Source organism: Rhamphochromis longiceps, linkage group LG22, assembly GCF_057381845.1.
Source record: "Rhamphochromis longiceps isolate RC_006_pf linkage group LG22, R_longiceps_female_GT1.1, whole genome shotgun sequence".
Lineage (NCBI taxonomy): Eukaryota > Metazoa > Chordata > Actinopteri > Cichliformes > Cichlidae > Rhamphochromis > Rhamphochromis longiceps.
In genome coordinates, this window is record NC_140577.1 from 12,465,773 (window position 1) to 12,492,572 (window position 26,800).

The window sequence follows — 26,800 nt, forward strand, 5'->3', positions numbered from 1 at the left end:
AGCTTCACAGGAAAAGCACTGACATTTCGTACTAAGGCCTTCTCCCTTTTCTCCTGCCACGCACGGACGAAACTCAGCTCCAGTGAGACGCTCTTTCATCCCGACCTTGGTGAGATGAGGGTCTGGACTCAGATGACTGGTGGATTAGATGGCAGCTCACAGGAGACTGAAGACTGATGTCTAAGAGAAAGACTCAAGAGACATGGCCTAAAGAGCTGGGGTAAGACAAAGCCAAGGTCCTGGGCCAGGGATGGATAATCAACTCAGAATAGCTTAGATTGTTTAGTCTTCGGCATGAAACCAAGGATTTTGGTTCAAGTTCAAAGCCACGGGTTTGGTCTGCGTCACTCAGGAACATCTAACACATCAGTCTTATTATAGGCTTACCTAATTACAAACATCGGCATAGTGATCCAAACATGAGGTCATTTCTTAAATACAGCTACCAAAAGGTTAACGCTACTTTTGGATGGTGTTCTGGGACCACCTACTATATTCCACCGTGCCACTAAGCAGAAAGGAGCCATATCAGTATAATATGTGTCAACTTATTGCTGTTTTTAAACACTCTGAAGTCCTCTGACCTCACCACATCGAGTAAATCCCCATCCAAGCTTCACTTTCCATTTACTCTTAGTTTCTACTAGAGCAGGGCGATATGGCCAAAAATATTTATCACGATATATATTTGAAAATTTGCGATAACGATATAACCGACGATATAATTGATGCGAGACAAAATACAACTCCACAACATTACTAGCGCAAAAAGACAACCTTCCATTTATTTTCACTTAAACAAGAAGCTGGTTTTTATGTACATTAAAGCTTTATAAAAATGTAACAGTGCAAATGCAAATTCCTTGCTGAAAGTTTAACCAAAAGGCATTTCCAGTAGAAATGGGCTGACATATCCTGAGCATAACATGTATAATATCCACTGAAGTTAAAAAGAGGTGCTTTGCAACATTAAACTGCAGTGTGCAGTACGCATTTTTCGGACCATAAGGTGCACGGGATTATAAGGCACATTAAGCGAAACAAAGCAGTCAGATAAATCAAACTTTATTAAACTCATTCTTCTTGCTTCCTCCACTTCTGTACCATTGATTCATTAATGTTGAATTCTCTGGCAGCTGCTCTATTCCCATGTTGTTGCAGTATATTAATGACTAACCTCGTATTGTGGATGGATTATCTCAGTTGTTCTCCTGACTGAAGTTTGGTCCGTTTACAGCATCCTGCCATGCGATTGCATTTGTCTCTAACCATGAAGAACCTTCACGTTAACTTTTATAAGTGGAAAAGTGTTAGTGTTTGTCCTCCAGCTTCACCGTTTATGTTATGCTAACATAGCTGTGTCGCTAGCGATCACGTAGCACATCATTATATACCAGCTAGCCCAACTTCAGTAACCCTGCAAACGTCGCTGCTGTTTAGTTTCCTGTCTTCATTTATGTTGGAAGTGATAGCAGAGCTGTACGTTTGATTTTTTTCAGAAATCTCTCAGTCAGAACATGCAATATCATGCTTAGGTAACTAGCGAAACTAGCGAGCTAACTTCCGCTAGCTTCCTGCTAACTTCTAACTCCGTTAAATGTAATAACTTTTGTTTTCATGGATGCCTGGAAGTTAAACTTTATAGTTACACCTGGTAAAGCAGCAATGCTGATCGTTTTATTAAAGATGAAAGAATTTAGACAGTTTTTAACTCTAACGGTGTGTTCACACCGAACGCGATGGACGCGAATAAAACGCCCCAAACGCCCCTAATTTGACGCGTGTACATTCGCGTCTCAACGCGTGTCCAAGAAAAATCCATCGCGCGTCAAAATATGATATTTTGACGCGCGTGAACCGGAAATGTGGGAGGAATGTGGGAGGGAGTTGTGCCAGACCGGTATCTTTGCAAGATGGCAGCTATCGAGCTAGCGCTTGAAGAGAGAGTCTCCCTTCTCTATGTACTGTGGAGAGCAGAGTAGCGGCGTAAAGGACATCCTCGCCGTACCTGGGTCCATCAGGTCCTCCAGAGGCATGAGCAGTTTGGTGAGTTTCACCACTTGCTCCAGGAGCTGCGCCTGGATGACGGCCGATTCCAGCGCTATCACCGTCATTCACTCGGCCAGTTTGAGGACCTGCTTTCCCTCGTCGGTCCCAGCATCGCCCGCCTAGACACCAACTACAGGCGCTCAATCCCACCTGCAGAGCGCCTGTCCGTCTGCCTGAGGTTAGTAAAACTATTTAATACGGTAGTCCTTTATTGATATCTGTGCTAATATGCTAATCCATCCAGTTATACACTGCTAACATGGATGTGCTATGCTAACAGTGAATGCTGTCGGTGTTTACTGAAAGCAAACTGTGGTACAGAGACGACTCTTTATAATATTTCTAGTGATACTCAGAAGGTCTCATCAAGCCCCGATTTAATTCGATTTATGCTGTTATCAGTGTTTGAATGATAGCATGGCTGTGGTGTCACCTCAATGTATGCGCTCGGTGTTTGCTGATATCAAACTGTAGCATTAGGACCACTGAGTTAACCTTGTAGTGATACTCACTCCTTTTTATTTAGACCTGGTTTAATTCTGGGATAGTTGAATATTTGTATATAATCCCTGCAGCTGTCAGACTCTATAGCAGGGGTCACAGCCTTTATTAAAACAGAGTTAGATAAAACTGTGAACAGTTTGGTTCATCTCTAGTTACATGGTTCTATCTTGATAAGCTGTCTTATCACAGATTAATTTTTCAAAAATATTAATGATTTAAGCAAGGAAAGGGCTACATGTCAACACACAACTCTTTATTTCTATTAATGTCTTACTTCATTCCTACCTGATTGACATGTTTAGGAATTATGAGTGATTGGCTCACTGTAGTTGTGAAAGTTGCTACCAATCAAATTATGATATGTTAAAGTTAAAACAAAACACAACTGTTTTAGATATTATCTAATATACATTTTGTAATTATCCTTATAATTACAAAATGTTTTATGTAAGATTCATGTTTTGTGATTTATATCTGACATCACAAAAGTATTTTGGAATTTGAATAATGTATTTTGTAACTGCAGTACACATAATACTGATTTTGAACAATTTTGTCCAGGTTCCTTGTCACCGGGGACTCCTTCAGGACCATCGCGTTCAGTTTCAGAGTCGGTGTGTCCACGGTGAGCCAGATCACCCCCCAGGCAGCGACGTCCATCTGGGACTGTCTAGTGGACGACTTCATGGCTGTGCCTTCACCTGGAGACTGGCGGTCCATCACAGAGGGATTCCAGGAGCGCTGGAACTTTCCTCTGTGCTGTGCAGCTCTGGATGGGAAGCACGTCCAGACAAAGGCACCCCATATATCATATAGGAGACACACACATTGATATACACTAAATATTCATTTCATTTCTTTTTTGTGGTGCCCAAATTGATGCACCTGCTTGATTTTGTTTAAACAATTATTGCACACTTTCTGTAAATCCAGTAAACTTCTTTTCACTTCTCAAATATCACTGTGTGTGTCTCCTGTATGATATTTAACTGACATTTTTTATTGTAACAACCAACGATTTATACAGGAAAATAATGTCTATTAACAAGGTTGCCCAAACTTCTGCATCCCACTGTATCAGTATATTTTGTCATTAGTATAATATGAAATAAATTCTACATGTGTCAAGTTGTGTGCCAACATTTGCTGTGTAGTAGAACTGAGACATTAGTCATTATAAAAATTTATTTGAAATAATATTAAAAGTCTCAAACAGAAAAACATTAAACATAAATATATAAAATATAAGAATTTACAGAGAGACAGGAATAAAAAGGACCAGCTGCTCTCCAGAGCAGGAACAAGGCTGAGGAGGAAATGCTCCATTGGAGACTGGTGTGGCCTCTTCAGGGACTCCAGGATGGCCAGCTCCACCGCCGATGGACCGTCCTGGGACCCGTCCCTCATCTGCCTCGGAGCCGTCCTCCTCTGTGGGCCTGTAAAACAGCACAAAACACAAAGAAATGAGAAGGCTGCTACTAGATTTTAATTTCAACATTGAAAAAAACAAAAAAACAATAACAGGATATAATCAGATTGGTTGTAGATATTTAGTAAAGGTGATCACAAGGGAATCCCACCGACTAAAAAGGTATCAGTGCTTGCTGTACATATCTGTGGGTGCAGCAGCAGGAGCTCAGGGACTGGGGATGCTCTGCTGCAGAATCAGTTCGTTCTATCAATACAGTATTAAATGTTAACAGGTTGGATATAATAATCGTAGAGTAGACAGTGGTCCCTCATTTATTGCAGGGGTTCTCAGAATAACTAGCCCCTGGTCACAGTTCTCACAATTGATTCTCAAAGTGCAAACCTTTGTAGATTGCAAAACGTAAAAGTATTATTATGCCGCGGTTTGTCTTCATCTGCCCGCCACTTTCGTGCGCCTTTTTCCCTCACGGTGCAGGTGTCTATTTCCGAATGAGGCTCATAGTTATGGGTGTTTTTGTGCTGTTTTTTCTATTGGACGCGATGGTTATCAAAACCAAACGTGATAAATTTGGCAAGCGCAGGAGATTTGTCAATCAGGCTGCAGAATGCAATGCTGTACTGTGCAATAAAAAATCAGCGAAAAAGCAAAGCAGTGACGGATGAACAGCGGGACCACTGTGTGCTGTTTATTAATAAACAATAAAATATATTCCTAAATGACAACATGCATAAAAGCAGAACGGTATTTGTACGTCAGTGGGAAAATAGCGGTGGCTTGCTAGCTTTTGTGCGGCTTCCCCGGGTCAGTGAAAACTTTCAAAAGAGAAATGAATGAACTTACCAGGTTGCCCGATCTCTTCACATATCTTCCTCCAAGCTCGGTCCTTTTTATTCCTGTCTCGGTACTGAAAGCAGCTGGTGTTGTACAGCTCCGAGTTGTTTGCTACCGCATTGATTAGCCTTCCCCTCCATTGAAGTATGAAAGGCTTTGGCTGGATCTGCCCCTTTGACCTAGGTAACAGCCACGTCACCAGGCTCCTGATTGGTTGTCGCGGCGCGATTTGACGCTGGAGTTCAGATTTTTCCAACTCGAGCGGTAGACGCGAAACGCGCGTATGCACAAAATGCAACACAAAAACTCACGCGCGTGGTTTTATTCGCGAGTCAAACGCGCCAGACGCGCTGCACTGACGCGCGTTTCACGCGTTTTGGCGTTTTCGCGACGCAAATCTGCTTCCGAATTTTCGCGGGACCCGCAATCACGCGTCATCGCGCCTTTCCATTGACTTTACATGTAAACCTGACGCTCTATTCGCGTCCATCGCGTTCGGTGTGAACACACCGTAAGTGATGCTGCAGTGTTGTTTGACCTGAAGCATACGGAGTTTAGGACCCAGATTACTCCCAGATTTAAGAGCATCTTAGTCCGACAAATATGACAATAACAACGGCTGCTTGCATGTTCTGCAAAAAAATGTGCTTTGTTGTGTATCTGATGGACAAACACCAAACCAGTTCCACATCACGGAAGTTGCACCATTTTTACAAACCAATTCTGGTTCATCTGTTTCACTCAACAATCGGCCATGTGCGTATGAAAACAAAGGCACTGCGCATGCGCGTTTTACTCCCATTCTATCGCGATATTTCATTTTCCTATCGTTGCCTAACATTATACCGGTATTACCGTGAACGGTATAATATGGCCCAGCCCTAGTTTCTACCATTCTTTACTTTGTTCATCTCCCCCAACAGCAGGTACAGATTTCACTGTTACGCCGACTCTTTCACCATCCGCAGTTTCACCAGCCGCAGTTTCAGCTGCCATGAGACAACTACTGTTAGCTACCAGAGAAAACAAAAGCACTCCCAGATGATTTCTTACCTGGTGGCAGAGCTGTAAAAGTGTAAATGCACACATTGTTATTCCTGTATAGCCATTACATTGTGCATTATTACACGTGTTTTTTGCTGCCATTCCGGCTGCAGCATAAAACTAAGCCAGTATCACTAATTTCTGATGTAGATTGTGATGCATTTACACTTTATTTTGTTACAATTATGAACCGCACCTTCACTGATACAAAAAGGGTGGACAAAATAACAGAAACATTTCTAACACAATACAGTTTCACTGCATTAACTGCTACCTCCAAAGTGACCACAGTAGTCAAGCCATTTTAGCATAAAACTGCTAAAATGGCATGACTAGATCCAAAGTTTACAACACTGAACACAATACACAGATGTCCATCATATTTTAGATAGTTAGCTTTGCTATTTAAAACCCATTAGAAAAGGCACTCACGATTCACATGCATATGCACATTAAATTACCATCAAATGGAGTTCTATCAACACACTGTTAAGCAATAATCACCTCTGGGTCATTACACGGAGTTAACTGTCACTTCTAGTTACTATATTTAAAGCCAAACTATCAAATTGAATTGAAATAATGGTATGACAAATATTATTTTTTGTCTAATGTGTATCACAATACTTGCTTGTGTACCACAGTTTATCCATCTGTTTTTCCTACTAAAACAGAAAACTCACCTTACTACATCTGCAGTAGTTACACTGACAGAAGCAACTGAATGCCATAAAAACAGTAGATTTGTTATCTGAAATAAATAATAATAAAATGAACCACTGGTAGCAAAATAGTGTTAAAAACAGGAATGAGATTAAATAAGCAGTTCTGCGTTTGCAGGGGGAGCAACAATTTTAACCTTAAACATCTCATGCCCACGTATTCCTGTGTCTAACCAGGAAGTTACACTGTGCTAACCACATTACACAATAGCACCACTGCTGTGGATGCTGGAATACAGGGTGAAAGCCTTTCTACTTCAAAGCACAGGATCAATATCTTCATATACAGGTTTTAGAGGCATGTTAGTTCTATGAGCTAAAAGCTCTACTGTTGCTTCTCCCTCCACTCCAGTAACTTTGAACTGCAGACTTGACTGATTTAAGAAATAATAAAATCCTAACAGCTGGCCTTCTGGACGACTATTGATTTCCCTCAGCAGTGGCAGATCAAGAGGTACATTTATGATCAGACAGGGTGCAAGAAATTATACCACAGCACAAACCCACTATTGATTTGGCAGAACAGTGCAAACTCTTAACCATTCTGTACACAGTTGTGCCATGTTAGAGGCAGGAGAGGTGAAGAGAAGAGAATGACATAAAATGAAATAAAAACAACATATATAATATTTATTGTATGTCCCGCAATATAGCACGAGGGACAACAAGTAACTCATAGAGCTTGGTATTTCTGTCACCACTAATAATTATTTACCTCAAAATCTGCAGTGCATGTAAGCTCCCCGTTGGCACCCAGGGGAAAGTCCTGCTGAAAGACTGCAGCACTGCATCTGCATGCAGCTGTAAACATGCTAACTAGGACATCACAGAGAGATGCAGGAAAATACAGAAGGACACTCAGCAGGAGATCAGTAGAAGCGGTACAACACCCTAAGGCCATTAGGATGGAATGTATCACACATTATACTATTTATGAATTTATGAAGTGAACAGGGTTATCGATGTGTTACATTTTTTAATTCTTTAGCCTTTCTTAGATTCCTTTAGAAAATATAACACCAAAAGTCCTCCTTCTAAAGAAAGAAATAAGCAATAAATAGTGTAAAAACAATGAGCAATCATAAGGACAATGTAAGTAAAATAACAAAATAGAAAATACAATTTCTTCCACACCTATTTGTGTCAGTCAAGTTAACCTTGCTGGATTATGTGAACTATGGCGTATTTGCTGGTTTTCTCTTGGTCTGACAGCAAATCCTGTATTCCTGATGATTCATTTAGCATTAATTTTACATATTGTTGTGTTTCTTATTAAACTGTCAACACCATGCAGTTTTTTTCTGAAAACCCTCTTTTGTCAGACCATTTCTAAATGTTTAACTTTATACTAATGGACTACACAGTACTGCAAAAAACAGTTTAAAAATGAACTAAATGACAAACAAGGAAACATTTCTTAACATCTTCTTCAATGCCATGTGCAAACACAATGCAGTGCAGCTACCTAAATATTACTGCCACTGAAGTTGATTGATATTATTGGTACATCCAAACTGTGTTGATGTTGGATAGTGTGGCTTTTCTTCCAAAAGAAAGTGTCAGATCAAAGAGGTTTGACTCCCTGATACAACACAGGCCTTAAAGCTGATCTGGAGTTCAGTCAGGATTTAGAGTTCAATATATCACAGAAAGAGTTCTAGTGAATGTTAGACCTCAGTGCAGCAATTGATCACAATATCAATAGAAAGAATGCCTTGTTGGTATTAAAGAAACTGTGCTGCAGTGTTTTAAATCATACTTATCAATCAATTTGCTCATGTAAACTGGAAGTTTTCTGCACACACATAAGTCAGTTATGGGGTTCCACAAGGTTCTACACTGGGACCAACACTTTTTACAATAAACATGCTTCCCCTAGGTAATATGAGAAAACATGGCATACATTTTCATTGCTATGTAGATGATACCCAGCTATATCTATGAAGCTAGAGCATACAAATCAATTAGTTAAACAACAGGCGTGTCTTAAAGCCATGGAAACCTGGATTTTCATCTCCTAAATTTAGACAAAATTTAAATTCAAAATATTTTTATTACTAATAATCTTGGAAATATGGTGTCTAACCATATACTTATTGTGGATAGTATTACTTTGGCCTCCAGCAACACTATGAGGAATTTTGGAGTCATTTTTGATCAAATCTTCCTGCTTTCTTTCATCTGTGCAATATGTCTAAAATTAGAAACATTGTGTCTTGGACTGATGCTGAAAACTAGTTCATGCATTTATTACTTCTATGCTGGACTATTGTAATTTATTTTTTTCTAAAAATTTCTAAAAATTCTCTAAAGCCCCTTCAGTTAATCCAAAAATGCAGCAGTGATTGTACGTCAGGGAATAGAAAAGAAAAGGCTATATTTCTCCCATATAAGCTTCTCGTCATTGCCTCCCCGTTACATCTAGAATTGAATTTCAAATCCTTCTCCTCACATACAAATTATTGCATCAGGCCCCAGTATTCCTTTAAGACATCATAGTACTATATTGTCCCAACAGAGTACTTACTCTCAGACAGTTTGGATTTGGGGGACAGATTCTCTACTTTTAAGATTAGACTCAAACGTTTCCATTTTGATAAAGTTTATAGTTTAGGTTGGATCTGGTGACCTTGAACCATTCCTCAGTTATGTTGCTATAGGCTCAGACCACTGTGAGACTTCATGTGATATGCTGTGATGCATTGAGCACATCATCTCCACTTCCCTCTTTTCATTCCCCAGGTGTTTATATACCCGTGCAGCATATCATTAAGTTTCTGGTTTCTCTATCTTTCAGTCTTTGTTTTGTCCAGTCTCCCTATGCGGTTCCTTCCCTTTCCTTTCCTTACCCTCTAACCCATCATGACAAGTAGCTTCCTGAGCCTTATTCTCCCAAGTTTTTCTTCTGGTTAAAAGGGAATTCTTCAAAGTTCTTGCTCATAGGGGATTGTTTAAATGCCAGCGTTTTCACCAAAATACTATTGGAGCTTTACCTTACAGCATAAAACTTTTTTTTTTTAAACATACAAATTTTAGGATGAAACAGGTCACCTTTTTAGGAGTCCTTTTTTATTCATGGCAGTCTAATAGTTCTACGTTAATGTACTGTGTATATTCTTCTCTTCTACATGGGATCTGACATTTTACTATGCATTATCTGTGACCATTTCTTTGATTGTTTGAAGAGTCAAAAAAAATTACTTTTCAGCCCAATTTATCCATGAATTAATTTAGAGATAAACCACAATGGAGTAAAAAAGAATCACTTTTCTAAATACATTTTAGTTACTTCATATTTTTATCAAATGCTTTGAAAAGCCTGATAGAAAAATAAATTTCTAATAATATATTAGATGTTGTGAATTAATAAAAATACTTTCCTCTTCAAATTCACTCTCTTCTCTTTGTGAAATGCTTGTGAAGTGTTATCATTTTTTTCGTTCTGTTATGTCTCTTCCAAACATCCCATTTCAACAAGAAATGTTTAAATATATGGATGCTTTCCAAATGCCATTTTATTGGGACTCAATATTTGATGTGCCACAGGCTGAAGTAGCCTTTGCCATATGCCGATAATGATTAAGGTCTTTCAAATTGGCTACAATTATAATACTATTATTTTTTTAAATGACTAAGGAGAGAAGCTCTAATATCATAAAAACAAAGTGATATTTTGCATGAAACAAGATTGACTTGTTTGGTTCATTAACCAAGTGAACAAGTGAGTAGGTTATTAATTGAATGAACAAATGGCTTGGTGTTGTTGAAAGCATGCCTCAAACACCTAATGCTACAGCAAGGTGTGTCACTGCCTCCCTCTGGTACTGTGGGGAAGCACAGACCTCACTAACAAGCAGGAGAACTCCTATGACAATTCTGCCTTTATGGACCCGGAGTATACTGCATACCAGAGGTGGGACCAAGTCATTGTTTTGCAAGTCTCAAGTAAGTCTCAAGTCTTTATCCTCAAGTCTCAAGTCAAGTCTCAAGTAATGTCAGGCAAGTCAGAGTCGAGTCTCAAGTCACTGGTGTAAAAGTCCGAGTCAAGTCACAAGTCTGAAACTTTGAATTTCAAGTCCTTTCGAGTCTTTAAAAAAAAAACAACGAAAAAATAATGTTGCAGTTATGCTAAATGTAAATATTAGACCATGTAATTTTTTAATCTGTGTTTTTCTCAACACATGACAAAATAGTGAACTTAGAAAATATACACAAATTGTGAAATTGCACCTCTTTAAAATGCAGCTCAATTAAACTTAGCTCCAAGAATAATTTTCACCGACAGTTCTGAGATAAGCTGCATGTTATTCTTGGATGCGGTTGTAGGACCGGCTTTAAAATCGCATGACAAAAATATCATACATATTAAAAAAAACTGAATCACCAACGTAGCCTGGAAAACATTTGCTAGTTAGATGAAGTCAGCTATCTCATCTTAGCATATTTATATGCATATTTATAATCATACGGCTCTTGGAGTGAGTGCATACACTCATGAAGTTTAGTAACTTCCGGTCACTGCAACAAGCCCAGGTACAGTTTACCGAAGGATGGGTACAGGACCTTGAAATGCACCGTGTAGAAAGTAAAGACCATCGTACGTATCATAAGTTTACCAGTCTCACAAATCGTCGTCATAAATACACATTCGTTAACAGTTTATTAATAGGACCTTTGAGCTCAACGGTAATTAATTAGTAGTGGAAATAATTTCTGGTACCCATCACAGAAATGTAGCAGTGACAACAATACTGTATGCTGTAATCGTACTGGGCAATTAGTGATACAAAAAACCTGTTTTATCCTGTTCTAAAACAGGATAAATAAAAGCATATGTTTTTGTCAATGTACCATAATAACAGAAGCGAAACGCAATATTGTGTCAGGACAATTCACTATTCATGCACAATAAATAAAGGAGCATAGCGCCACAATTTCTGTTCAGCGCCAGACTTGCTTGTAACCTATATCACCAATTATGTTATGAAAATGACGTATTAAGTACTAAAAGACACTGACCTTCGTGTAAATGCTTGGAGCAGACTAACCTGTGAGCTGGAGGGTTCTGGGACGTTATATTTGATCTTTGAATGGCTGCAATCCAGTCGCATCTTTGTTACTTCGGAAACATGGCTCGAACAATTTCTCTTCAACGACGTAATCCGATAACAACCGATCTCTTTACCCGTCGGCTTCCCGTGGCTGTCATGCGACCGGCTATTGCAGTTAATAATACAACAGCTTCTTGACATTTTTGTGTTTCTTTTTATCGCTGTGTGACTGATTTTAATTGAAAGCCTGCGTGCGCTAGTACCGCTTGCCACGAGTTCCCAGAATCCTTTGCGGTTCTACCCGTGAATGACGTCACATTTTCAATCTCTATATAATATGCATGTTAAATTTTATATTTGGGGTAAAATATCAAGTCTTTTCAAGTAAACCGGTTCAAGTCCAATTCAAGTCCCAAGTCATTTGTGTAAAAGTCCAAGTCAAGTCACAAGTCTTACAACATTTTTTCAAGTCAAGTCTAAAGTCATAAAATTAATGACTCGAGTCTGACTCGAGTCCAAGTCATGTGACTCGAGTCCACACCTCTGCTGCATACCACTATATTTAACTGTTACGTGAACTGAAATAAACCACAAAGCATTTTCATATTTAGTATAAAATTAACAGTTAACAAACTCAGTCTCTTGTTGAGCCTTTATGATAACCAGAAGAGAGACAGTCATATCAGCCGCATGGTAAGCTGAAGAGAAACTGACTGTATATCTGCTTCCCTTATGCAAGATATCTAGAAAATGGGCAGATATAATAGATGACATAAGGGTGTGATTGCACGAATCAAATATTGGAGGTAAGGGGGGGAAAGAGGTTACATTAAAATGCTGATACCCAAAATAAGCTAACTACATTTGCTCCAAGAATGAATGTGGTACTGAATCCACAGATATGTCATTTAGTGGCACTGATAATAAACAGGTGGAACAGTAAACACCATTTTTCTACTCTACCCGAGCCCTCAAAGCACTTTATACAACATGTCTCATTCACCCAATCACACCCATTCATACAAGCACTTTATCAATGCTATCTAACGTTCACACACATTCACACTCAAGCTTTATAGACAAGTCTGATTATCTGAGCACAATAATGATTCAAACAAAACTGCTTCTCACCATAAAAAAAACATGTTTTTTGCGTGCTTAACAAGCATCCTGAGAAAATCCAGCCTCATTCGTTTGCTTTCTGTGTCATGCTTGCTAATCCCACTACAGAATATCTGTCCCTGTGTCTCTCCTTCAACCCGTGCTCTTGTTCTGTCTCCACAGACTCTATAATGACATTTGGTCACTGTAAAGAGCCATGATGGTGCTGTTAACTGCAAGGAGGGAGGCGGTTGTCACGGATACCTGATGCAGCATGGTGCTGGACCATCTGCCATGCAAAAGACAGCTCCCTGCGCACTGCTGTAATTACAGAAAACCCCAAGCAGCCAGCAACCCATGGCACACATGAGGACATGAGGTGTGCGCGTGAGTGACAGAAAATGAGCGCGCAATAATTAGGGAGGGGGGGGGGGGGGGGGGGACTGAAAAATATAAGCAAAAGAAGAAAATGCTTAAATAAAATAAACTGGACTTCCGGTTTATGTGACTATGGCGTAGGTCGCACCGAGCGTAGCTCCTGCAGAGTCTAGTTATTATCTAGCATTTCCAGGCACATTTTGACGGGTTTTTTTCTTTTTGTATAGTTCCGAGACAAGACTGTTTTTGCCTTTTGTGTTTACAATGTCGCGTAAGGTTAATAAGAGCGCAAGCACCTCTCAGCCGAACTTGCGGCCTGCTGCTAACACTGCATCCCCGCCTCGTGGTAAAACTTCGCCACGGCCTGGGTCACCCGACACGCCGCTCGTCGATACGGAAAAATTCACGAAGGCTGAACTCCTCTCTGAACTTCGTGAAGAAATTTCATCACTGTTTAAAAAGGAACTGACGGCAGCGTTTGCGGAGAATCTCACGTCTATCAGGTCCGACATACAGCAACTAAAAACGGACCTTTCCTCAGATATAACTACCATGCGGCAGGAATTCGCTGGCCTCAGGAGCACGGTTACGGGGATGGAGCAGTCTCTCTCCACATGTACAGATGATATTGTCCACCTCCAAGCCAAAGTTGATGCGATGTCAAAGGAGTTGGCCAAATTGGAGAATAAATGCGAGGATTTGGAGTCCAGGTCTCGCCGCAATAATATACGCATTGTTGGTGTGCCAGAGGAGAACGTCCTGTCCGCTACAGATGTGTCCGTGCTGTTGATGGAGGCATTTCAGCTTGGGAAGGAGCCGCTTGTAGACAGAGCCCACCGAACTTTGGCCCCCAAACCTAACACCGGTGAACGTCCCCGTGCTGTGGTTGTGAGGCTGCACTATTACGCGGACTGTGCTAGGATTCTCCAGAAGGCCAGGGAGCTGCAGAGAGTGCAGATAAATAATATGACCATTTCTGTGTTCCCCGACCACACCGCTAAGACAGCGCGGGCCCGTGCGGCTTTCAATGAGGTCCGTCGCCAGCTTCGCGGCATCCAGGGAGTCCGATTTGGGATCCTCTATCCGGCAAGACTACGGATCACTTATCAAGGAATGCAGCGCGACTTCGTCTCGCCAGATGAGGCCAAGGAATATATTAAGACAATAACCACAAGATAAAAGATATAGCAGGACAATGTTTGTCTGTTTGAAATAGCGTATGATCCTAATCCAAACATCATTGTGGTAAGCTAAGTTTGTTACTCTGCCAAACACTTGTTTTGTTTTACCTGTCTAATAGTAAAATATAATTGGGTTATTTTTATTTTATTTGTGCCTTTTAATCTATTGAGAAAAGACTCTGTTGGAGCTTTGGTTTGACACGGTTCGTTTCGTAGTCGGGAGCGTTTTTGTTCAGATTGCTCCGGGTGGGAGCGTGCACTGCCGTCTCCGTCGTTTGGGGATGGGGGCTTTTGCTGTGCAGGGGGGAGGCGGGTGGGTGTGTTTGACGTGTTATTATTATTTTTATTCTGAAGCTGTACTTTTGTTGTTGTGGGTTTGCGTTGTGTGTTTGTGTGAGTGTGTTTTTCCCACTTGTTCTTTCTTTGGGGGTGAAGAAATAAGTATTTTCTCTTTTGTCTTTCTGCAATGATCAGCACTTCAGGTCAGTCCTTAGGCAATAGTGGTATTAGATTTTTAACTTGGAATGTCAAAGGTATGAATAGCCCAATTAAACGATCTAAAATATTTACGCATCTTAAACGTTTAAAGAGTGATGTAATGTTTTTGCAAGAGACCCATTTGCGAGATCGGGATCATCTTAGGCTCAGGTGCCCATGGGTGGGTCATACTTTCCATTCAATGTTTAATTCAAAAGCCAGGGGGGTGGCGATCTTAATAAACAGAAGGGTACAGTTTACAGCCTCTGAGATTAAAGCTGACAAAAACGGGAGGTATTTGGTTGTTGTAGGCACCATGTACAATGTACCCGTCCTCTTAGTCAATGTGTATGCGCCAAATTTTGATAATCCAGGTTTTACAGATGCACTTTTGAGTAGTCTCCCTTCCCTTGATACTCATCTTTTGATATTGGGTGGTGACCTAAACTGTGTTATTGATCCTGCCTTAGATCGTTCGAATCCTCGGACCCTGACCCAATCCTCTATGTCCAAGTCTATTTCTGAGTTTATGTTTCAGAATGGTTTTGTAGATCCCTGGAGGTTTTCTAACCCTACTGCCAGAGCGTACTCTTTCTTTTCTCAGGTACATCAGTCCTTTTCGCGGATTGATTATTTTTTTGTGGACGGTTCCCTTATTCCAAAAGTACTGTCATCTACATATCATCCTATTGTCATTTCCGATCACGCACCACTTAGCGTTGACATCAAGCTCATAGCCCAGTCCTCTTTTTCCTCACCCTGGAGATTTAACTCTTTGTTGCTTTCGGATGAGGGGTTTGTTACCTTTATCAAATCCGCAATTGATGAATTTATGGTGTTTAACGACAGCAATACTGTTACGAGGTCATTGCTTTGGGAATCTCTTAAGGCATATGTGCGTGGGCAAATTTCTTTCTCTGCCCATTCCACTAAAAGCCACAAAGCCAAACTTCAAACTTTGACTACACAAATTTGTGACATAGATAGACAGGTTGTTGACAGTCCCACTCCCGATTTGCATAAAAGACGACTTGACTTGCAGACTGAATTTGATTTACTTTCTACGGCAGATGCTGAACGTCTTTTACTTCGTGCGCGTGCGACTTATTATGAATATGGTGATAAGCCCAGAAGGCTTTTGGCCCATCAGTTAAAACGTCAGGCCTCGTCTCGATTAATTTCCCAAATTAAAGATGCGGCAGGCAACTCGGTCTCTGATTCAAAGGAAGTAAACGAGGTGTTTAAGACGTACTATTCCTCCCTATATGAATCTGAATCTGCTGCTGACGCCTCAGAGATGGATTCTTTTTTTGACGGTCTTACAATGCCCACTGTCGATCCTGTTATAGCTGAACAATTAGATGCCCCTCTTAGGCTGGATGAAATTGTGCATGCAATCAAGACCATGCACAATGGTAAGGCACCAGGACCTGACGGGTTTTCAGTTGAATTTTTAAAAACTTTTATAGACAAGTTAGCCCCACTACTTCTTTCAGTGTATAATGAATCTTTTGAACGTGGTCTATTGCCCCCTACATTGTCTCAAGCACTAATTACTGTTCTCTTAAAGAAGGGTAAGGATCCTACGTCTTGCACCTCGTATAGGCCTATTTCACTGCTGAATGTTGATGTTAAAGTCTTGGCTAAAATTTTAGCAATTCGCCTTGAAAAGGTTCTTCCTACTATTATTTCAGATGAACAGAATGGCTTTATTAAAGGCCGCCAGCTGTTCTTTAATGTCCGCACGCTTTTGAATGTCATTCTTTCCCAACACTCAACCACTAATCCAGAAGTAGTTATCTCACTTGATGCTGAGAAAGCTTTCGATCGTGTAGAGTGGAGCTTTCTCTTTGCGGTCTTGCAAAGATTTGGTTTCAAGGACAGATTCATTTCATGGATTCGACTGTTGTACAGGGCACCCCAAGCCAGTGTCTATACAAATGGTGTTTCCTCTGGCTACTTCTCATTGTCACGCGGGACGAGACAGGGTTGCCCCCTGTCCCCCCTACTTTTTGCTATTGTAATTGAACCCCTATCTGTAGCTTTGAAGGCCCTTCCTCATTTTCGTGGTATTTCCCGGTCAGGCCTTGACGTAAAATTGTCTTTATATGCAGATGACCTGCTTCTATATGTTTCTGATCCCTTATCTAGCATACCATCGATTGTGTCTCTACTAAACAAGTTCGGCTCTCTGTCAGGTTACAAAATAAATCTTCTTAAAAGTGAATGTTTCCCCATAAATTCTTTAAGTCTTACACTTAAACAATCTGACATTCCTTTTAGACTTAGCCCTGCTGGCTTTAAATATTTGGGAGTTAACATGACTCGTACTTTGTCTTCTCTATACTCTTCCAATTTCTCCCCTTTAATGACTCAAATTCAATCAGATTTTCAGAGATGGAAATCGCTACCTTTGTCCCTAATTGGTCGGATCAATGCTGTAAAGATGAACATTTTGCCTCGATTGTTATTTCTGTTTCAGAGTATTCCTATATTTTTACCTAAAGCTTTTTTCAAAAAGTTAGACCAGCTAGTTACATCGTTTTTGTGGGGAGGGAAACACCCCAGGGTGAGGAAATCATTATTACAGAGACTGACATTTGATGGTGGTCTTGCCTTGCCTAACTTTTTATTTTACTATTGGTCCTCTCATGTTCACAAATTGACCCATTGGCTTGAATCTCAAGACCTGCTGTGGTGCAAACTGGAACGCCTGTCGTGCACTTCCTCATCCTTAGAAGCTTTATTATTCTCTCCACTACCACTTAAGCCTTCTCATTTCACCCAAAATCCCGTGGTACAGTCTAGTCTAAGGGTCTGGTCACAATTCAGGAGTCATTTTAAGTACATCTCTGCGTCAGTACACATGCCCATCACGCAGAACCATCTGTTTACTCCTGGCCTCATTGATGGTACCTATGTACAGTGGAAGCGTCATGGTATTAATACATTTAAGGATCTCTATAAAGATGGCACTTTCTTAACTTTTTTAGACCTGTGTTCAGAAACAAATCTTCCGGCTACCAATCTATTCCGTTATTTTCAGGCACGGCATTGCACTTCTGCTCTCTTCCCCTCCTACCCTCTTCTCCCAAATGTCCAACCGTGGGAGGAATTCTTATCCCTTAAACCCAATAAGAAGTCAATTATATCTTTAATATATAAACAACTTATGGATTTAAATGTCCATTCCGTTGCTAAAATTAGGGGGGCTTGGGAGCAGGAGTTAGGAATAATTTTTTCGGATCAGCAATGGGAGAAAGCAGTATCCAATGTCCGTTATAGTACGTCCTGTGCCAGGTTACAACTCATCCAGTTCAAGGTGTTGTACAGGGTTTACTATTCAAAGTCTCGTCTGTCTGAGATTTACCCACAAGTGATGGATCAGTGTGAGAGATGTCATGCCACCCCATGTGACCTAGGCCATATGTTCTTTCTGTGCCCAAGACTCCATGGCTTCTGGAGTCAGTATTCAGTTATTCTTTCCAAAGCTCTTGGGACCCAAATCTGCATGGACCCTTTTCTAGCTGTTTTTGGGCTTCCAGTCAACACTGGTCTAACCGACCCTACACACTTCAAAATATTAGCCTTTACATCACTTTTGGCTAGACGTTGCATCTTACTCCTTTGGAAATCTTCAAAGCCACCTTCAGTTTCTTTTTGGTTTAGAGATGTGATTTCATCTCTTAAATTGCAAAAGATAGGCCTTGTGGCGAAGGGCAAATACAGAGAATTTTATTCTATCTGGGGCCCCTTCGTGGACTATTGCAAGTCATTAAACGCTCTACCAGCTGATTAATATCATGTCTCTTCCCCCCCCCCCCCCCCCCTTTTTTTTTTTTTTCCCCCCCCCCCCTTTTGGGGTTTGTGTTTGTTTTGGGTTTCTTATTAGGTTTTGTTTTGTTTGTTTACTTAAGCGTGTGTGTAGATGTGCCTGTGTGTGTGTTATTGTGTCTGTTCATGTAAGAAAAACTAAAAAATATGTGAGGGGAACAGATTGTGTTGTCATTGTAAACTACTGTACACTTGTCTCTCAATAAAAATATTAAAAAAAATAAATAAAATAAAATAAAATAAACTGAGCTATTAAAAACTCTGTAAGGTGAGCAAGCTAGTGTTATTCTTCTGCTGTAAAACAGAATGCAACAAACAGATCAGAGCAGATAAAAGGAGCTTTAAATAGACCCATCCATTCCATCCACAGTAGAGTATACAAAGCATGTTTCATTGCCATTCCTTTGTTTGTTGTTATGCATTGTGCTCCAAATAAAACAGGTGTCAAACTCCCCACTGAGCTCTAGTAAAACACTAACTGTTTCCTAATACACAGTGTACTGGGTAAGGCAACCATGAAGGGCACAAACAAATAAGAAGCAGATACAAGTTTCAGTTAATGGCATTCACACAAAAGCACCAATAACCAACAAGCAAAACTGCTTAAATGCTTAGTTTGGGAGGGAGAAAGTGTAAAAATGTTATGATACGAGGGACACATTTTTTATTATTTTTGTCAAACAAGTCTGAATCAGAAAAATTATGTTCCAGCAGCCACAGTTTCACATTTCATGAGACACTTAGTATTATAGTTTGAAAGATTTATTGACAGAAGAGACGAGAGAAACACCCTTCAACTGTGTTACGAGTGCTGACGTTGCACATTTTGCAGAGTCATGTAAACGATTAACTACACAAACAAATGGTAGGATGAAAAAGAAAGAAAGAAAGATCAGCAAACACTGGTATCAGTATTAGACTTAAAAATCCTGTCTGGTTGGGCTCTACAGAATCGGAAGACCTGGTTTTGGAGGGGTTAATGCAGTAATTTGGCTCCCTCTTGTTAAAGCTGTATATGCTATACCTCTTTTTTTTTTTACATCAGTAAGAAAAATGTTTGCCCCCCCTGCCCCATCCTCCAACCACACACACCCATATTTTGCTCCATTGCGGTTTATTTCACACCTCAAACATTTAGTAAACATTTAAGCAAATACAAGTAATCTGCAATAAATTACAAGTAGTAATAAAATAAACTACTAACTCTTTTACGCTACGTCCACACCTACACAGGTATTTTTGAAAACGCAGCTGTTTCATCCACACGTAAACGGCGTTTCGAATCACTGAAAACGGAGATTTTTTAGAACTTTTTTTTTGCGTTTACGTGTGGACGAGGAATACAGAGTTCGTCACGCAACGTCAAAGGTATGTGCCTTTTTTCACGTCACGCTGTGCGCCACGTTATTGTTTATATGAGATAAATTGCAGAATGGCAGATAGAGACAAAATACTGTTAATCTGACTATCTGCAGGTTTTACAGCTTACATATACACACGCAGTTACTGTCCCTCCATTTACAAAGGCAGAGGCGTCACGGTGTGATTATTTTACGTGTAGTTGTTTGTTTCCTGTGTAATAATGTTCAACATTGCTGTCAATACATTTTTCAAAAATGCCTCTCTGTGCAAAATGGGTTTAAAAACATAAACAGCTGTGGGATACTGTTTGTCCGGGATTTGAACCGAGGGAACAAATCGTGGCAGGATCAGCCTGATATTATTTGTATCCCGCTGTAACTTTACTGTATAAAGAGCTAACATCTCCAGAATGTCAGGAGTAGTTAGTCATTACAACAAGTGTTTGTGAGCTAAAAATCAAGAATGTGGGATGCAGTTTGTCCATGATTTGAACAGCCCAGCGCGTGCTCCTGACGAAGGGAAAACCAATTCTGCAGGGGAGACCTACCTTGGCACTTGTGCAGGTGAAACAAAAGGGAAGATTTGCTTCACCATATTTTCTAATCTTTGGTTTAGAAACATATTCAGCTATGCTTCATCTCCTGCTTTGCGTTTGTTTGGGCACCCCGTGCTGGCAGTGTCCAAGCGTTTTGGGTTTTTTCCCCCCACCTTTTCATACCGCGCACCCCCTGCAATGGCTCTGCGTCCCCACTACAGGGCGGGCCCCACACTTTGGGAAGCTCTGCTCTAATGTAAGCTTCCTGTTAATGTTGGTGGCGTCAGTTACACAATGGACCTAGAGCCACCACAACAGAGCCAGCAGTGCACGGGCAGAAATGCGTTTTTCATACTTGGAAATTCCAAAATCAGTTCACATTAAAAGAAGAAAGGGATGGGCGAAATCTGACCGTGCAATACAAACTCTGTTTGCCAGCAACCAAGCTGCTCTCAGCGTCAAAAGACTCCAACCTAAAGAAACATCTGGAAGTACGTTCAGCGTTAGCCTGACCAGGCTACTCGCCACCGAGCTAACATTGTTAGCTGGCGTTAGCTGAGCTTAGTGCATTACCAACCTGCTAGCTGCAAATAATCATGTACAGTTCTGAAAGCAGTCTATGAACTAACCTCAGCTAACGCCAGCTAACAATGTTAGCTCGGTGACGAGTAGCCTTTAGTAATAGTAATAAATCACACAGTAATAGTACATTCATGTAATTGTAAAAAGCATGACAATATATTAAGTAATCCAAAGTATTCAGAATACGTTACTCACATTGAGTAACTTCACGGAAACAAATGTCACATGACACACATTCATAAAAACATTTGTATGATGTCACTGTTTCAGTAAAACAAAAATTTTCATTACACTGAGACAGGACTCGTTGTCCTGTTCACTGGTACCATCCTGTTTCAAAGCAGCAACCATCGTTCCCATCCCAAAACAGTCAAATGTCACATGTCTGAACGATTTCAGACCTGTGGCACTCACCCCCATTCCCGCCAAATGCCTGGAGAGACTGGTCATTAAACACATCAGAGCTGCTTTTCCACCATCCCTGGACTCGCACCAGTTTGCATACAGGGAGAACCGGTCAACCGAGGATGGGATCGCCACAGTGCTGCACACATTACTGAAGCACTTGGAACACAGGAACACCTATGCACGGCTCCTCTTTGTAGACTACAGCTCGGCTTTTAATACCATCCGGCCATACAAACTCCGTCCCAAACTCCACCAACTGGGACTTAACTCTTCTCTGTGCAACTGGATTGTGGACTTCCTCACTAACCGTAGACAGAGTGTCAGAGTGGGTAAGAACACCTCTTCCACCCTTGTGGTCAACACCGGTGCCCCTCAGGGGTGTGTTCTGAGCCCTCTGCTATACACTCTCTTCACCCATGACTGTATTTCCTCCTGCGCGTCCAATCTCATTGTTAAGTTTGCAGATGACACTACAGTGCTCGGACTTATATCCAACAATGATGAGACAAACTATAGGACAGAGGTGCAACAACTAGAGTCATGGTGCCACGACAATAACTTGGTCTTAAACACCAAAAAGACCAAGGAGATCATTGTAGATTTCCGGAAGAGGGGTCATAACAACCATCTGCCTCTCTTCATTGGCAGTGAGGCGGTGGAGAGGGTGAGCAGTTTTAAATTCTTGGGGGTAACTGTGACCGAGGACCTGTCCTGGGGCAACCATATCACCTCAGTTGTACGGAAGGCCCAACAGCGCCTCTACTACCTGAGGAGACTGCGGAGCGCACACATTCCCAGATCTCTGATGTTGAACTTCTACAACTGTGCCATCAGCAGCGTTCTGACGTATGGATTTCTAGTGTGGTTCCCCAGCTGCACCAAGGCCGATCAGCAAGCACTCCAGCGGGTGGTGAAAGAAGCTGGCAGAATTATTGGAACAAGTCTGCCAGAGATCAGTAATATCTTCCCCACTCGCTGTCTGAGGAGGGTGCACAGTATCCTGCGGGACCAACATCACCCTGCGCGCCACCTTTTCCATCTGCTGCCCTCAGGGAGAAGGTACAGGTCTATACAGGCCAGAACATCCAGACTGGCCAACAGCCTGTATCCGCAGGCTGTGAGGCTCCTGAACTCTCTGCCCCCCTCTCACGGACAATAACCATATCCAACTTCTTAATAGCAATGAACTGGTCTGCATTGGTGCATCATATCTTTATTCTCTTCCCCCTCCTGCCCCCCCCCCCCTCTTTCTTAAATAGATAACTATCATATCTGATATCATATCTCACAGTACAATAATATTGAATGGGTTGCATTGTTGTATTTTGTCATGTTTCTCAGGTCTTTGTCTGAATTTCTACGAACATTATTGCTAAGGATTGTCTTATTGCATTGGAGTCACACTGGGTTAAATATGTACACTTGGGTTTTAAGGGGTATTTATTATTTTCTTCTTTTTTTTGGGTTGTATGGAAGCCCCAAACGCAATTTCATTGTTCTTGACAATGACAATAAATAAATAAATACTTAGAGAGATTCAGCATCATCCCTTTGATTCATTAGGCCTCCTGTTGAGCTCGGCTAGTATTAGCTTTCAAAACTCTGCACAGTAACAGCAGATAATGAAATCAGAATGGAAATGAATTCACTTCACTTCTTGTAGCCAATACCAGACAGTATATTGCTGCCATTTGGGTGTCATTTGCGATGCCCAGATCTATTTTATGGATAAAGCTGTGGAATAAATGTGCTTGAATCAAAGTGATATTATTTTAGTGGTTTTGTGATTCATCTATTATTCACCGTATTAGCCGACTAGACTTGCGTCACAGTATAGTCTTAAATATTCTACACATAGCACAGAAAGGGGCTTTTTATACGTTTGTTTCTGTCCATATGGAGAAAAATTATTATTTTGTGGTCTTTACTGAGATTTAAACTATTTAAAGTACATATAAGCCTTGTGATGTGTTCAGGGTGTATCTCACCTTTCATCTTATGAGAGGTGGCATAGGTAATCCTGAATCTGATAATTGGTTTAAAAAAAATGGACTAATTAAATATATACATTTAACAAGCAAAAAAATATATCAATCTACTAATTTTGATCTGAGGGTTAGATTTGCTCCATTTTGCCTCTGTTTATTCACCAACAGTCAAGAAGGCATGAATATAAAAATGACTTTGGATTACAAAAACACACTCTATGCTATAATATTAGCATTCTTCTCCATAGACCTGGTCCATGACTGGGAATGACTCAATGACTGTGTGTATACAACCTTTGCATTCACAGTAATGTAGCTTTTCTCCTACAACCCCATCTAACCATCAGAGAATGATATTGTCAGGTACAGTATCTATATGCCAGAGTATGTAGTCTTTGTTAGGTGAGGTAGCGCCTCCACTATTTCTCTGGTAGTTAGTGCGGTACTTGTTTTGTTGAAACCTACTTTAAGTGTGTTGATGCGGCACAGTCATTGCATAAATACATCAGGTAACACTGCTGTTGACACCATGATATGACAATCACTTTATGTCATTAAGATTTACACAGACATTATTAGGTACTGCTAACCACCTCTCTTCACTTCCAGTCACAATCAACAGCTACTTGAGCATCAGACTACACCTTATTTCTCATCATCATTAAAAGCACATACACACTTCACTTATGCTGGCAACTGCTCCACAGTGACAGGGCAATTATTGGGTATTACTTGTTAATACAAGCGGCTTTTATAGCCTGCATTCTGTGCAGCTACTGTCATGAAAGAAGTAGCAGGAAAATGCAACTCCAGCTGTGGCTCAGCTCCTTTCCGCCTTTTTTCTAATATCCTGGCATCAGCAGATAGTGAGGAAGAGGGGACTGGACACTGGACCAAGAACCACAAACTGTCCTTGTGGGTGCAGTAACCAAGGACAGCAGCATAGGTCAGACACTTGAATCACTGCACAGCACTGACCAGGGAAAGAATCTGGCGAATAGCTACTACTGCTATACTATTTATTATAAAGAGGAAAGAAAAAGCAATTAAGAACCAAATGTGGTTTAAATTGCTTGGTGATCCAATTAAAACTGAAGCCCTGCAGATAGCACTGTGCTTCTAATGAGGTAAAATTAACAGCATTAGCGCTGCCTCTTTCCAACTCCCATATAAGAACTTCCTTCTTTTTTGCCTTTTCATATTTTTCTTCCTGTGGGCATGTCCTATTCTGAATGTCTGTAGAAAATAAATATGTGTATTTGGAGTTATTATCGCTCTCTAATTTACCGTAATGAAAGTGCTAGCCGGCGCTGGCGGATGAGCCATTTTAATTTGAGCATCGAATGCAGGCCTGCATATTAATGACCTTATTTGCATAAATCATGTCACTCCACTTAGGATTCCAATTAAACCCTTGATTAATTGCTCGGCTGACCCGTTAAATAGAATCCTTTAAGTGATTCAACAGGCCACCAAAGCCTGTTGACACACACGTACATACACACACACACACACACGCGTACAACTGTAAACTCACACGACTTCCCCAGAATAAAATTAATCAGAAGGAAAGGATCTACTAATTTGGAAATGTGAATATGTTCTGAGAAGTGTGAAACCTGCGGAACAGCCCATCTCGCAGAGTCAAGATTCAAGCGTAGAAGAGAAACGCTGTTGCTCAGCAGAAGAGAAACCACATTGCAGAAAGGTGCTTGTGGATGTGAAAGCTTTTTTTCTTTTTTGTTAGATTTCCTCATTCACTGATAAAGATCCTGAGCTAGGTATGAAGAAAAGCTGTAAAAATAGAAAGCTGGTTTACACAGATTTAACAAATACTCAGCATATTAATATGTAGAGCAGACTAGCTAAACACAATTAACAAAAACAAAAAAACCAAACAAAAAAAACAATGACACACACAGTTGTTTTAAGTTTAGCCAACTGTCAAAGCATCTTTGTTGTGGCTGCCCTTTTATTTTTCAGCCATGATTTGTAACCTCTGTTGCAAAGCAGTATGAGATCAGACATACAGATAAATGCATGTGCTTATTATTAACACTAAATATACAGTCCCCACTAGAGCTGCACTGTGTTTGAGACCAATGCACTAAATGTGTCGGAATTTAAACAACGTAAAAAAACCATTGCGTTCATATATGAAAGCACATTATCGTCGCGGCCAATCAGACGCAAAAGCAGTGAAACGACAAACACCAGCTTAAATATCAAATAATGACAATTTAATGACAAGACATTGGCAGCATCAGATCCCCACTGTGTACAACGTCTCAGCTAAACATTCATTGATTTCTTAGCATATGCAAAAAACAAACAAACCAAAATAAAATGATTAAAAGTTGTTATAATATATGTTCCAAGTGTTCTGGATGTTTCCACCAAACAGTGTTGCAGACGGGGCTCAGAGTGAACTAGTGAATGATACAGATTGGCTGTAGCAGTTCTCCACATCCACCTCTGTGTGTCTGCATGCCTGCTGTCTGTCACTGACTCTCAGGTCACAGAGCTGACCTCTGGCAGCCTGACTGATATAGAGGGCCACATGTGTCAGTATGTGTGTGTACCTGACTACTATTCTCATTTTATCGACCTGTTTATCTATCTCTATATGGGGGAGGGAGAGAGGGAGAGAGAGAAAATGCAAAGAAATCTATCTGAATACACAGGAAAGAAGGAACTAAATAATCTAGTCTGCCTAAGCTTTATCTAGCCCTAAACAGAGCAGAATAACTGTGAGTGTCAGAGACAGAAAGCAGCGACGGATACTTTTTTTTTTTTTTTTTTTTTTTTTTTTTAAAATGACATCAGAAACAGCAGTATGCGACATTACGTGATGGCAGAGCTTCAGTTCATCCTTTGTCATTTTTTTTTTTTTTTTTTTTTTTTTTTTTTTTAAATAAATAGGACAGGGGGAATGAATGAGAGAAAGAGGGGGAGAGAAAGAAAGAAAACCAAAGGGGAGAAGAGACGGTGAGAAGGGGGGGGGAAGAGAGAGAAAAAAAAAAAGAACTCCTGGGTCACCTGTATGGAGAAAAAAAAACAAACAAACAAAAAAAACAAACAGAGGAGACAGCAAACAACAAAGAGTAACATAATAATAGAGAAAACAAAGCACCATCACAATAAACTAGCTAGTCATAGATGTCAATATTTACTAAATAATAAACGATATTGTGCAGCACGCAAGATAGACAGCGCACAGTGTGCTTTGAGGCAGCAGCCAAGAAAGCTTTAGTCCGCGTCTGTGAATACCCATGTGTGCATACCTGTGTGGATCAGCATGCTTGCATTCCAAAGGTTTCT

The 26,800-nt window shown here is 40.6% G+C and overlaps 1 protein-coding gene and 1 long non-coding RNA gene across 2 annotated transcripts in view; one reads left to right on the forward strand and one right to left on the reverse strand.

Moving 5' to 3' along the window:
- Window positions 1-26,800, reverse strand: part of LOC146643618 (RNA-binding motif, single-stranded-interacting protein 3) — a 313,547-nt gene that overhangs the window by 262,288 nt on the left and 24,459 nt on the right. The gene's annotated exons all lie outside the window — the stretch shown is intronic.
- Window positions 1,891-3,681, forward strand: LOC146643620 (uncharacterized). The gene is made up of 2 exons (XR_014909381.1): window positions 1,891-2,227; window positions 3,115-3,681. It is a non-coding gene; the product is annotated as an uncharacterized LOC146643620 (long non-coding RNA).